This window comes from Chamaea fasciata, unplaced genomic scaffold (genome assembly GCF_029207755.1).
Source record: "Chamaea fasciata isolate MVZ Bird 193981 ecotype frontalis unplaced genomic scaffold, bChaFas1.0.hap1 SCAF_7, whole genome shotgun sequence".
NCBI lineage: Eukaryota > Metazoa > Chordata > Aves > Passeriformes > Sylviidae > Chamaea > Chamaea fasciata.
The window spans coordinates 34,209,323-34,222,352 of NW_027094092.1; the positions used below are offsets into that span (position 1 = coordinate 34,209,323).

Consider the following 13,030-nt stretch of genomic DNA (forward strand, 5'->3'; position numbering starts at 1 on the left):
ATGTAGCAAAACAACTTCTTTGGCAAAATTTGTCTGAAATTCTTTACCTTCCTTTAAAACATCTATAGTAGCAATAATTTAAAAAAAAGAAAAAAAAAGAAAAAAAAAGAAAAAAAAGAAACAGAACAAATCAAAACCAAAACAAAGAAAAAAATCACAACCAAAACAACGTTTGGCTAAACCATAGACAGATAAAATAGCTGGTCTTGAACAGGACATGATCTTGATTCTTTAACCTGCGACCCACATCACTTTATGAAAATTCATTATTTGATACAGTGTATTATTATTATTATTATTATTATTATTATTATTATTATTATTATTATTATTCAGCCTATGGAAATTAAATTCAGCAGGAAAGTATTTAAGAGCTGAGATTTTGAGAGAATAAAAAATGGCATTTGTACATTTAAAAAGTTTACCAAATGGCTTCAAACAAAGGTTATTTCCCTATAAATCCTACTTTCCCTTCTGTTTAAACAAGTTTGAAACTGACACAACAAAATTAATGTCAATGAATGTATTACCTATTGACTTACTGCTCTGAGTGAAGAATGATGCCCAGGATAAAAATTCAATATTTATACATATTTTTCACACCTTTTTTTTAAATATACATTTTACAAATGTGTCTCAAAATTTTAATGCATTGTCTATTTTAGGATATTGAATTAATATGATGTTTTATTTTTAAAAAGTTTTGGTTTTAGTAGCTTTGTGTTCAGATATTCATTTATTCCAATTTTGTGGAATATGTGTAGGGGCAACACTTTTCAGTACTTTCACAAAAATTCTATCTAAAGTCTTAGCAACAAATCAATATAAAATACAATTAAATGTTATTAGTAACATTCTCTTTTTACTGCCTCATTATAAAGTCAAACTAATTGCAAACAAAAATACATGCCCTACAAATGAGTTTTTTAAGGAAGGCTAGAAAAAGCTTAGATATTTCCAGTGGTTATGTTAGCATGAAAATCATATCTTTGAGAATACAGCATACTAGAAACTTGAGAAGCTTTTATATTTTCCACTTACACAATATGTACATTAAAATTAATAATATACCATACTGTATTTTGCACTGAATTGTTTTAAATTATATATATAAATTTTAATTTCTTCAGAACTTCATTGACATCAAAACAGAACATGTTCTATAGAATAAATAAAAAAATTGTCTGGTATTGACTTAGTCCAAAGGTAATGTGAAAGTAGGGTATTGCAAAAGAATTTAGTCCACCCCTACATTAAATAATCCTACAAAAAACAAACATCACACTATATATACTTAAATACATTATGAAATGTTTTAAAAATATTTCTAGGTAGACGTAGTTTTAAGTCAGGACACCTCCTAGTAATTCTAAATATAGTTCAAGGTATTTGGTAATTTTAAGGTAATGTTTTTCAGTTTTCCTAACATAAAAAAAAGAAAGAACTCTTACTTTTGATTAGATATTTCAGTTCTAGATACAGAATACATTAACTGATTGCTAAATAGAAGAATTGTCCAGATTTTTGCAATTTTTTTTTTTTTTTGGCAGGGGGGTGTTGTGTTTGTTTCATTTTGATTTTGGATTTGTTTTGTTTTTGGCTGTTTTGTGTTTGGTTTTTTTTGGTTGTTGTTGTTGTTAACACTGCAAAAATGCAGCACTGCACAGCTTTCACTATTATGGTTTTGTGCTGCATACTGTAGAAAACATTTACTTGCCTCCACTGGTTTAAGACATACTAACAGGTTCTGTGGGAGATTTTGAAAAGCAATGTGCATAGTTCTGAACAAGTCAGGTGTAAGTGCTTATGTAAATTTAAGTGAAAAACTTAAAAACATAAGAACATAACCATACATATGATTTCAGAAGTAAAGAGAATATTTAATGTCAGGGCAGTATTGCTGCACCTGTATTACCATAGTTACAGAAGCAACATCCAGGTTACTGTTATACAGCTGGGATTATTTTAAAGGATGGGTAAAATAAAGCAATGGCTTAATTCAGCCACAAAAAAAAAATGAACTCCATGCAACAAGAAAAATTTTCTCAACAAGAAACTGGTACTTTTCTCACTTGACACAAAAGTTCATTAGGTTCACCACTAACAGCTCTAGTTATTCAGTAAAATTATCTGTCTAAACAGAGAAAATATTAAAGAATAATCTCCTTCTCCTTGCTCATCCACTCTCTCCTTGTCCAGACATGTTTTTGTATTTATCATTATAAACAACCAAAAAATTATGATGCATTTTAAAAACCCAAAAACTTTAATGTGCTGGATTAATATATGTTTGTCTGCTCCAGAAATAAAGATACCCGTTCTAAATATCTGATTTAGAAACACACTATTGTTTCTTTCATTGGCAACTCTCTTAAATGCTATTAGTTTAGGAATATATCAATAATACCCTTTCAAATACAACCCCAGCCATAGTGAATTTTTCACATTTTTACATACAGGACATCTTTTAAAAATATGTATGTATTAAATAATTAGACAGTATGCCTCTATTTTATATTACGACAAAAACATTACATTCCAGTGAAAATTTGGTTTGAAAAAAACATAAATGCATCTGTACTCATTATACTTAAAATGTAAGCAATTCTGCTCTTCTTGAAATGAAGAGCAACATTTACATTATTTTGAAATATTCAGCTGTAACATTCTTATATTTGTGACAATTAATTTAGATTTTATTTTAAAATTTAGATAATTATTTTTTAAATAAAACATATTTAAGATATTTGTTCATTTATTTATTTAGGAGTATTAATCTTGCTACCAGTTTGTAATTCTCCATCTATTTCTTTTATTCACTAAATCTTTCCCTTGTTTATATATTGGAATAGCAACTCTTTATGGCAAACATTGGTTGTTTTGTATTTTAACACAGTATCTAACATATTAGATAGATCACAGCAGTCCAGATGCCGGTAGAAAAGAGATACTGCAAATAATTTTTTTTTTTTTGTTGAAGCCTAAAATCCATACAGTCACTAAGTTAAAAGGTATAAAAATGATAGAAAAAAATTCAGAAATTGAAAAATAAAATATTATCTATTTTGTTTTGCTACCTGCATGACCACCATTTTTAAAAAAGTATTTAACTACTTGTCAGGGAAACTGGACAGTGCATTAATTATCCTTTTACAGATAACAGGTTCAGAAACTGATTTGGATGCAGAAGTGAGAAACAAAACTGCTACCCAAAATAAGTGCTCTGAGCTATCCAATAAAGGTATCTTTCACTATGTGGGAAGATTATGTTTCCAGGTTGGTGTGTATGCTCCTGGCTATATCCAAATTTGTGCTGCAAAAAGGAGAGTAGCTAAAGCAATTATGAACATACACTTACAAATGCATAAGAATAAGCACATGTGTAATTTGTTTTGTTCAAATGCTATAGGAAGAAAAAAAGGAAAGTAACTCAACCTTTATTTCATGTTAAATAGATTTTAAAAAAATTAAGGACTGCAATTACGACATTTGATTACTCACAAAGCAAATTAATTACTTCCACAGGCATCACTCTCATCCTATTTGCATTAGCATAAGCAAATTCAAAATCAGATTCAAAAAGTTTAATTCCCTCAAAAGTCATCCAACTACAACAAATATAACAGAAATAAAGCAATTTCTCTGTGAACAATTTCAGTGAAACATGACTGTGTCTTTAAAGGCCTTGACAAAAGTCAAAGAAACCTGGGGTGTAAGAAGGGCTCAAACTGGAGAGCAGTTTACTGCCCTCAGTTCCCAATGAAATCTGGAGAGATTTGATGCAACTCTGCCCTTCAGAGGAAGAGGATTGGTACTTAAGGGATCTCCACCACTGTGTCCAGAGACACAATTCAAACTGCTTTTAACTTTCACCACATGGGTAACTCACATAAATCCTAGACTCCTAAACTCTGTATCAGTTAATTCTCTAAATATTTTCCATTGATTGACAGCCCACCTGCATAAGCCCATGCTGCATTCATATACCACATCAGAACTGCCTAAAAGTCCTCTGATTTACCAGACTGAAAGTCCTGGCTCAGTTAAGTGAGCAGAATCTACTGTGGAATGCCAGATGTACGGTGATTATGCTCTGCAACTTCTCATCATCCCCAGTGCTGCACAGAGTTAATCTGCAATGAGCAGCTATGAATGCATATGAATACATGCTAAATACTTTCATGGGAAGAACCATGACCAAATCTGCACTACTACCGATATCCTGTCTTCCCAATTCTCATTCGTGTAAAGACCTCCAACTACACACAGCAAAGTTCCTGCCCTTTCACTTCTCTTCTGCTTTATTTCTTTGCCCTCCTTCTCTCTGACAATATTTGGTCTGGTTATATTATCATTTCTCAGTCTCTAGAATTAGGGGTATGGCAATCACAAACTCACACCATACATCACACTCAGCTAATACAAAGTCTACGCTGATAAATGAAGTGGAAGGATGAAAAGCAGGCTAGCTAGCAAGAATTAGCACTTGATATGGCTGTTACACCAATTAGAGTAACTGTGTGCTAAGAAGGTTGGTAAAAATGGTTTTAGGTTTCAAGTTTCCCATGGTGGCATGACACATGCCTGTACTAAATTACACCAGAAGAGAAGTATTACTGATTATGTAAAATAGCATCAAAACTTGGAAAAAACAAACCCAACAATTCAACAGTGGAAATATTTAAATGCATCAGCTTCTGTTTCTTCCACCTCACATAAATGTTTCTAAGAGATTGCACAGAGATTAATGAACCAAGGATCTTTTTTATCTATTATTCAAGTTTCCTTTTCCCTCTTTTATTTTCAACAGTGTAATTATAACTTATTCCATGAATTTTCTGTAACAGTTGTTCTTTTTCCTTCCATTTAATCTTTCATCTCCTTGTCTAATGTCAGTTTATTTTTTCTTAACGGAAAAGCACTTTATAGAAAAGATTCCATCTAATCTAACAAATCCATCCTAATCTGTCACAATTCTACGTTTTAGTTTCTGAAGCAAATAACTGCATTTTCTTTAAACTGTAAATTGCTGCATTCTATTTCATATATTTTCCTTTTTTTTTTTTTTTTTTTTTTTTTTTTTCTTGACTTCTTGCTCTTTGATTGTTTTAAAAACTCCTCCTGGCCTCTGGATTCTGTGTCCGAAAATTTCATTCTATTTTAGCTGCTCATATGACTACAGGCTTGCACTTGGTGAGAAGGTGTTCTGAACACACCAATTCCTGTAGAGAGCAGTCAGTGAGAAGTAAGATAACTAGGATCTTTTTTTGTGTGGCAGGATAAACACACTGCTACACTAGGCTTGTCAGTAGCCCCATACTACCCATCCTAAACTGAACTGGCACTATAACAAAAATCTGGGAGAAAAATTAGGATCAACTAAAGAGTTGAGAGGAACTGTACTGAAATCAAGCAGAAAGACAACTAAATTCATTGCAGGCAAGGTGATGCCTGCATGCACTTAGAATTCACAGCCACACATGGTTGTATCAGGCAACTCCTAGAAAGCCCCTGGCTACACAGCCACCAAGAACCACAAGTTCAAGGCAGCACGAGCTACTGAAAGGTTACAAGTCACCTCACATACACAGCAGGAAGCCCTGCTAGGCTGCTCTGGACAGATGTTTGTTCACATCAGATTCGGGCTCAGCCTCCAACAGTAGCCTTACACAGTAAATCTCTACTTATGGCACATGCATAGCCTCAAGGTAGCTACTGGAATTTCTCTCAATATTTTTAGTACCTCTGGATTGGAGTCTGTATTGGATTCATGCACATGCTGAAACATGAATTTACTTTTTCAGAGGTGTACTGAACAAATTCTTGATTTCTCAGTTCCAGATAATACATTTTGGCTTCAGTGAAAATTCTTAGAAGGAATAGACATATCTTTCAGAGACATTTTTTTAATAGTCCGCTTGATACTTATTTAGAAAAATAGGCACATATCCATAAAAAGCAAATTTGTAAATTTAGCTAGATCATCATGTAAATAAACCTAGACCATAAGTTTTCATCTTCCCTGGCTATGTTTGAATTCTGTAAATGTCATTCCAATTCAGTTTCTCTCCTTCTACTAAAGAATGTCTAGAACTGAAATACTGTGTGAACAAGTGCAATGAATTACTGGAAGAGATTAGCTGCTACTTTGCTCCTCAACATAATAGCCTTTTTCTTTTTCTAGTCATGTTTGTGTTAATACGATTTTCTTCTCAGCACAAGCAGTACATATACTTCTAATATTCCCTTCATGAATGTTGCCTGCAATTATTCCAAGATGAATATAATTTTGCTACTTCCCTGTGTTACCTCTTTGTGGTATTTCTGACCTCATAATTACAGTTTCTTTCAAGACAATTCCAAATTAACTTAATCCATTGAAAAAATATTGCAACTGAGTTTTGTCTCAAATCACACTAGATTATTACAAATATAATACATTGACAGAGCAAATAGATATTCTAAGATGCTTGGTTTTATCTGCTGGTACACTGCAGGAGAATTTTGGTCTGATACTGACACTACTGTTTATCACAAGTGTTTCACACATATTTCTCCAGTTCTTAAGACCTCCTCTCTCAGCTAAGGTTGCATTTATCATTTTGTTTCAGTCATGAAAACGATCATGCTACAGAAACTTAACTTCCACTTAAATACGCGGGAACAATTTACATCTGAAATCACAAGGCTTAGAAAGTCAAAACTAAGCAGGAGAAATATTTACTAGAGATAAGACTGTGAGAGGATGTTTTGCACAAATTGCTCTTTCGGCTTAAATCAATACTATTTTTCAATTAGCATTTGATATTAAACCTTGACTCTTTGAGGCACTTAAAGAAGTCACTCCCACTTCTTTTAGTAACTACCTAATTACAATTCTGCCCACTTTAAAGTATGAACATTAAGATTTTTCTTTCATGCTTTTAACTAAAGATGTAATTTGGAATGCAAATTTTTCACAGCAAGGAACTAGCAAATCATGTTTAAAGAAACAAGAAAAATATTCTCTAGCGCCTGCTTTAGTTACCCTTCTGTCACCAGTGTGTGTAGGCTCTAACTCATAAATAGAAAGGCTTCTTCTCTCAAAAGGACATGTACACAGCCAAGTTGTATACACAGAAAGCATAATTGCTAAAACAATATTGGTTATACAGGTGGCTGATTTTATAAGATTATCCAGTCCTGAAGAAAGTATTATTAAAATTTTACACTCATATGCACACATAAAAACCTGAGTAGTTTCATAAGTATCCCTCAAGAAAACATGATTCAAAACTGTGGGAATGGAGTAAACCAACTCCTCCATGAATTCTCTATGATACATAGTTTTAATAACATAGAGAAGAAACTTAACTTTTCTAATTTTTTCGCAGTAGCATAAAAACAACATTCCATATTTAATGCATTAATGTTTCATGAGCTTCAAATTACATTTGCAAAGAAGTGTAATGTATTTTGAGAGGCTTCATTTATACTTTTCACTTTTTTATAATTAAAAAAAGAAAAAATGAGCTGGTTACATACTAAATTACACAAGAGAAAAAACTAATAGATTTTCACTCAGTTGCAGAGAATGCAGTATACATAGAAAATTAGACATCCATATTGGCTGTGCCATAGTTCAGATGAAACATCTTTAAAGAGACAGAAAGCATGAATACTAGCAGCACTGTCCAGTATTGACTAAACCTTCAGTGATAGTACAATGTTAACCCTATTCTCTACTTAAAATCACCATAGTTTTCCCTACCCCTATCTAAAATTTCCCTTTTTTTTCCTCTTATGTAATTTGTTGCATGGTGTTCTATGAACACCTGTCAACACTCCACAGAGTCAAGGATGGGTTTCAAAAATGCATGAATATTTACAGAACTATTAAGTATGGCAATTTGGGATACTTTTAACTGATACTTTTATCTGAAAGAAACCATATAATGTAATTTCATTACTGGAATTGCAGAAAAAAACAAAACAAAACACTTCTCAATGCAAAGTAAATGACATAAAATGTGGATAATGTACATTATTTTAAAACCAAATATGCCTCCCTGATGGTATCACTAAAACTCCCACTGTTTTACATAAGACAAGATCTAACTTATGAACTCATAAAACCCACTCCAGTTTCAATATTTAATTGGTCTTCTTGACAGACAGAGAGACAAAGTGGTTGCATCCCTGTTTTTAATGCTTTCCTAGTCACAGATCTGTAGATGTTACTTTGGCTCCTCATAGCTATTAACTCATTGTCCAAAGAAGCACTGCACTGGTTGCTTTCCTGACCAAGCTTCAGGAGGTAAATGCATAAATGAACAGGACATTTCTGCACTCCTTAAGAGAATCCTTTACAGACTGCGTGCATGGGCTTGAAGGTACTCCCCAGTAGCAAATCAGCCATGAACTTGCTCAGAATGAAATGCGTTACTTTAACTAGAAAACTTGCACTTGATGAGAAACAATCATTGGAAGAAATCCTATGGCTAACACATACAAGAGATATGCTAAGATGTTAATAACAAATCTTGGACAGCTATAAGCAGACACCTAAGAACCAATTTTCCATTGACTTCCAGGAGGCTGATAATTCCTATTTTTTAATGGCCATGGACCTGGAAGTTTAAGAGAAAACTAACAGTATTTTTAAATAACACTTTGGAGTACAAGTTTTCAAGATGAAGATACGCTGCTAACATTACAAAGCATCACAGCTATCAACAGTGCACAGTTTCCAGTGTAAACTTGGATAAATATGGCTAGAATACACAATTATGTTCTTCCAAAAGAATCAATCCAGAAAATTATATGCATTAGTTATGTCATTTGATTAAATTCAGAGGAAAGAATAGCTAATAGAAATGGGCTAAGGGACTTGCCATTTCTCTGTCAATGACACTTTTCATTGAAACTGACTAAAAGTTGAAACGTTGGAAAAACTAAACCCTGGATATTAGAAAGACATTGAGATTTTTATGTTTTGATATTGCTGGCCAGATCACATTATTTTAAAAGTATGCTAAACTTTTTCTAAATTAATTTAGCACTTAAATCCAAATATGAAATCATGTTTCAGCGTTACTGGTAAGAATACTGAAAATCAGTCTCTGGAAACTGCATTTTAAAATTAATCTATCTGTAGGACTGACAGGACAAAAGAAGGCTAAGAGTTTTGTTTTCAGAGGATCTTTGCCACAGTTGATTTCTACAAGATATGTAGCACAATAATTCAGGAACTGTTTGGCAATTCAGAACAAAATTTCAGTTAACAACTGCATTTCATCTGCAGGAGACCTCTCTTTTAACAGATGTAGAATTAAGGTAGAATCCACAAAACTATTTCAATTCCATGGTATGGAAAATAAGGATTTATTGTGGCCATTAAAAAAGGGATATTTCTTTCTTGCTCAAAGCTCTTTGAGATCCTTTTGTGGGAGGCCAAAAGAGTCTGATCATCAGCAGGAGGAACCTTATGGTTACTCATACCAACAGGTTTGCAATTCCCAAAGGAAGCAAATAAGGAGCTCAGAAAACATAACAGTCATTAATTCCTTTCTTAAAATACACTGTCTATTTCTATATTTAATATTTTCATGCTTACAAATAGTCCCCAATTTTTCTATCATAGTTATCATATTCTGATCTTCTGAAATTTGAAGTTTCAAGTGAGAATCTGTGGGATTGAAAAAAGGGTAGATATTGAAAGAAGGAGGTACAAGAAAGCATAACTAGCTGAACGTGTTTTGCCTAAATGAACACCTTTGAGTTTTCACGACCATAAAATAAAATAATGATACTAACCCTAACATTCCCTCCTACACTATTTGTAATTAAAATTCTGGGGTGATTATTCTGTTCTCCATAAAATGGAAGGGGAGACACACATTAATTAAAACCCTTGTGGTAACCCTATTTATGTCTCAAGTCTATGAAAATAAGAGCATATTTGGTCTTGCTTTCCCCTACAGATACTTGTTTATAGCTTCATGATGTTTGTCACTATGAAAAAAATTAAAAATGTTTCCCTAAAACGATATAAATCAAATTTTCTTGTAAGTTTTTTCTCTGAAAACATCCATTTTGTTTTAGATATAAACACATGATAACATGTCAAAGCCAAATAGCTTTTAAAAGGAGGAATATTTTAAACATGTTATCTAACTGAACAAAACAATTAAAAACCCTAAAAAACCACTGCAAAACAAAACAACAGAAGAACTTCTCACCATTTCCACAGACATACAATTTAATAGAAAAACTTGTAGAAAAATAAATAAGTGAAGCAAATCCAAACCTATCTGGATACATATCACTACTATAGATACTTTTATATGCATACACAGTAGTGTACTATAAATATATACTGCTATATAAGAATCCCTAATACTTGATTTACTTGTAAGTAGAAGCAGTCCTCTTGCACTGAGTATCTAGTGAAGAGCTCCAGCTTAGGTAGAGAGTAGAGAAGCTACTTATTAAGCTGTGCCTCTTTAAATAATAATTTTGCAATTCAGCTGATTTTAAAAACCATAAGGAAAAACAAACCCAAATGAGTCCATATGAAAGACATGCACATATTTGTACTCCCTACGGACACAATGACTGGAGCCCCCACTTCCTCCTAGGTCCATCATGTCTTAGAATCTCCCAGCCGCAATCATGACAAAAATAAGTCTGATGCACAGACCAAATGAAAGATGTCTTCATTTCAAAATCTAGGAATAAAACCCACAGTCGGTTACAAAATAATTTCAGGGGACTCTCCAACCTTTCCTAGAAACCAGATTTCTGGTCTTAACAATATTGGGTAATAAAATAATAAAACTTTGGTCTGAGAAGTATCCTCCATATCCAGTTCATATTTAGTTACACATACAGAGATAAGAAAAGACTGAACATGGCATTTTTAATGGTTCATCTTGGCAAAACCTGGCACCAGTTTTGCACAAGCAATTTTTTTAACAGATCACAAAATTAGGGTAAAATGAAAGATAAAACTTATACCATCATCAACCAATACACATAAAACAATTATGGTGGAATAAAGATTTTCCTTTTAAAGGGAAATCTGGCTTCTGCAAAATGCCCCTGGTGTATCAAGATGAATTAACAAGATTAACAGCACCAAGAGTTATGGTTACTTTGAACCCCTGGCTTTGCAATAGATGACCAGCAGCAGAAGCTTGATCATTTCTGTATTAAGTAATCTTCAACTAATAAAATAGAATTTTGCATAGCAGGAACTACTCAATGAAATTCTCAGGGACACTCTTTCATAGATGTCATTTGAAAATTGTTTTCAAATGAGAAAGGGAGGTTAGTTAAACAGAAAACATTTATATAACCATGTCCCTTTAGGTCATGAAAAATAGTAATTATTAGAAATTTTCATTACAGAAAGGACATAGTTTCCTTAGTGTGGTTTCCCTAATGGGCAGATTGATAGGTGGCCACATACAAGTATTGTGCTCAGTTCTGGGCCCCTCACTTGAAGAAAGAGCATGTCCAGACAAGGGCAACGAAGCTGGTGAAGTGTCTGGAGAGTGAGTTCAATGCAGAGCAGCTGAGGGAGCCCAGTGAAACGGAGGCTCAGGGGAGACCTTATTGCTCTCTACAACTCCCTGAAAGAGGGGTGTAGTGAGGTGGGAGGTCAGCCTCCTCTCCCAGGCAGCTAGTGACAGGACAAGAGGAAATAGCCTCAAGCTTTGCCAGGGAAAGTTCAGACTGGGCATGAGAAGGAATTTCTTCACAGAAAGGGTAATTAAACATTGGAGTGAACAGTCCATGGAGGTGGTGGAGTCACCACCCCTGGAGATGTTCAGGAAATCATTGGAGGTGGCACTTAGTGTCAAGGTCTGGTTGACAAGTTGGTGTTACATCATTGGTTGGACTTGATGATGCCAGAAATCTTTTCCAACCTAATGGATTTTGAGATTCTGTGATGTCTCCAAACTTAATAAGCAATGCTACAGGACTCCATAGCTTTCTAGTGCTAATGGAGTCTTCTGACAATTCAGTTCAAAACCTTCCTCTCAGAGCCTGACATTATGTCTCTAAGAAGGATTAGAGAACAGAATAAGGCAAAATCAAGCTGTAGGTCTCAGGAAATACATCATTATCTGCAACTAAGCTGTATTTGGCTGGCTTAGAATTTAACATTAACCCTAGCTGATTCATATATTTAGTTTATAAGTGTATCTACTTGGTTAACTCTTGTAAATTTGTAGCTATATGTGTTCAACCAAGATAGCCACGAGGAAGCCAGAAGTAACTACTGCTGTAACAAAAAATCCCCCCAAAACACAAAAACCGAGAAACCCCGCAAAAACAAAACAAACAAACAAACCCCCCCCAAACCAAACCAAACAAACAAACAAACTTGGAATAAGTGGAGACAAGACAGAAGTCACCAATTATTCGACTTAGGAAAAGCAAAATGTTTCAGAGGTGCTAACTTAGGTCAATTATCAAAGTCAACTTAGTTTATAAGAAATCCCTACAATTACAAGAGACAGGTGAAGGTACAATTGCATCCTCCTCGTTAAATGTGATGATCCTGGATTTAGATCATACATACATATCTCAGTAGAAAAACTGTATATATTTATTGGTAAACTACAGATTTGCAAACCATATTGTTTCCATACATCTGTGCTCTGAGTTACATTTCTCATATAATGGGAGACAAATTTCATTAAGGCAAACTGTCCATAGACAAGCACTAGGCACAAGCAATACTTGAATATAGAAAACTTGCATTTTAAAATTTTGCGTAGATAATAAGCTCACACAAATTTTCATGTGGGAAAAGAAATTACTCCTTATGCAAACTAAGGCTGTGGGGCACGAATATGGCTGTATTTACACATTTACATTACATGTTTTTTACCTATATTACAAATGTGTAATACTATGTGTGCATTAACATGGAAAAATACCTTACACGGAGTAAATTTCAAGGCAGCATCTGAGTAAATTTGATTTAAATATCCCTTTTTAAAGAAACAATGGAAAATAATTTGCATCTAACTCTTGC

At 33.6% G+C, this 13,030-nt stretch overlaps 1 protein-coding gene across 5 annotated transcripts in view; it reads right to left on the minus strand.

Annotated features, from left to right (window-relative positions):
• The window catches only part of NOVA1 (NOVA alternative splicing regulator 1), a 148,091-nt gene that overhangs the window by 7,130 nt on the left and 127,931 nt on the right, over positions 1-13,030 (minus strand). The gene's annotated exons all lie outside the window — the stretch shown is intronic.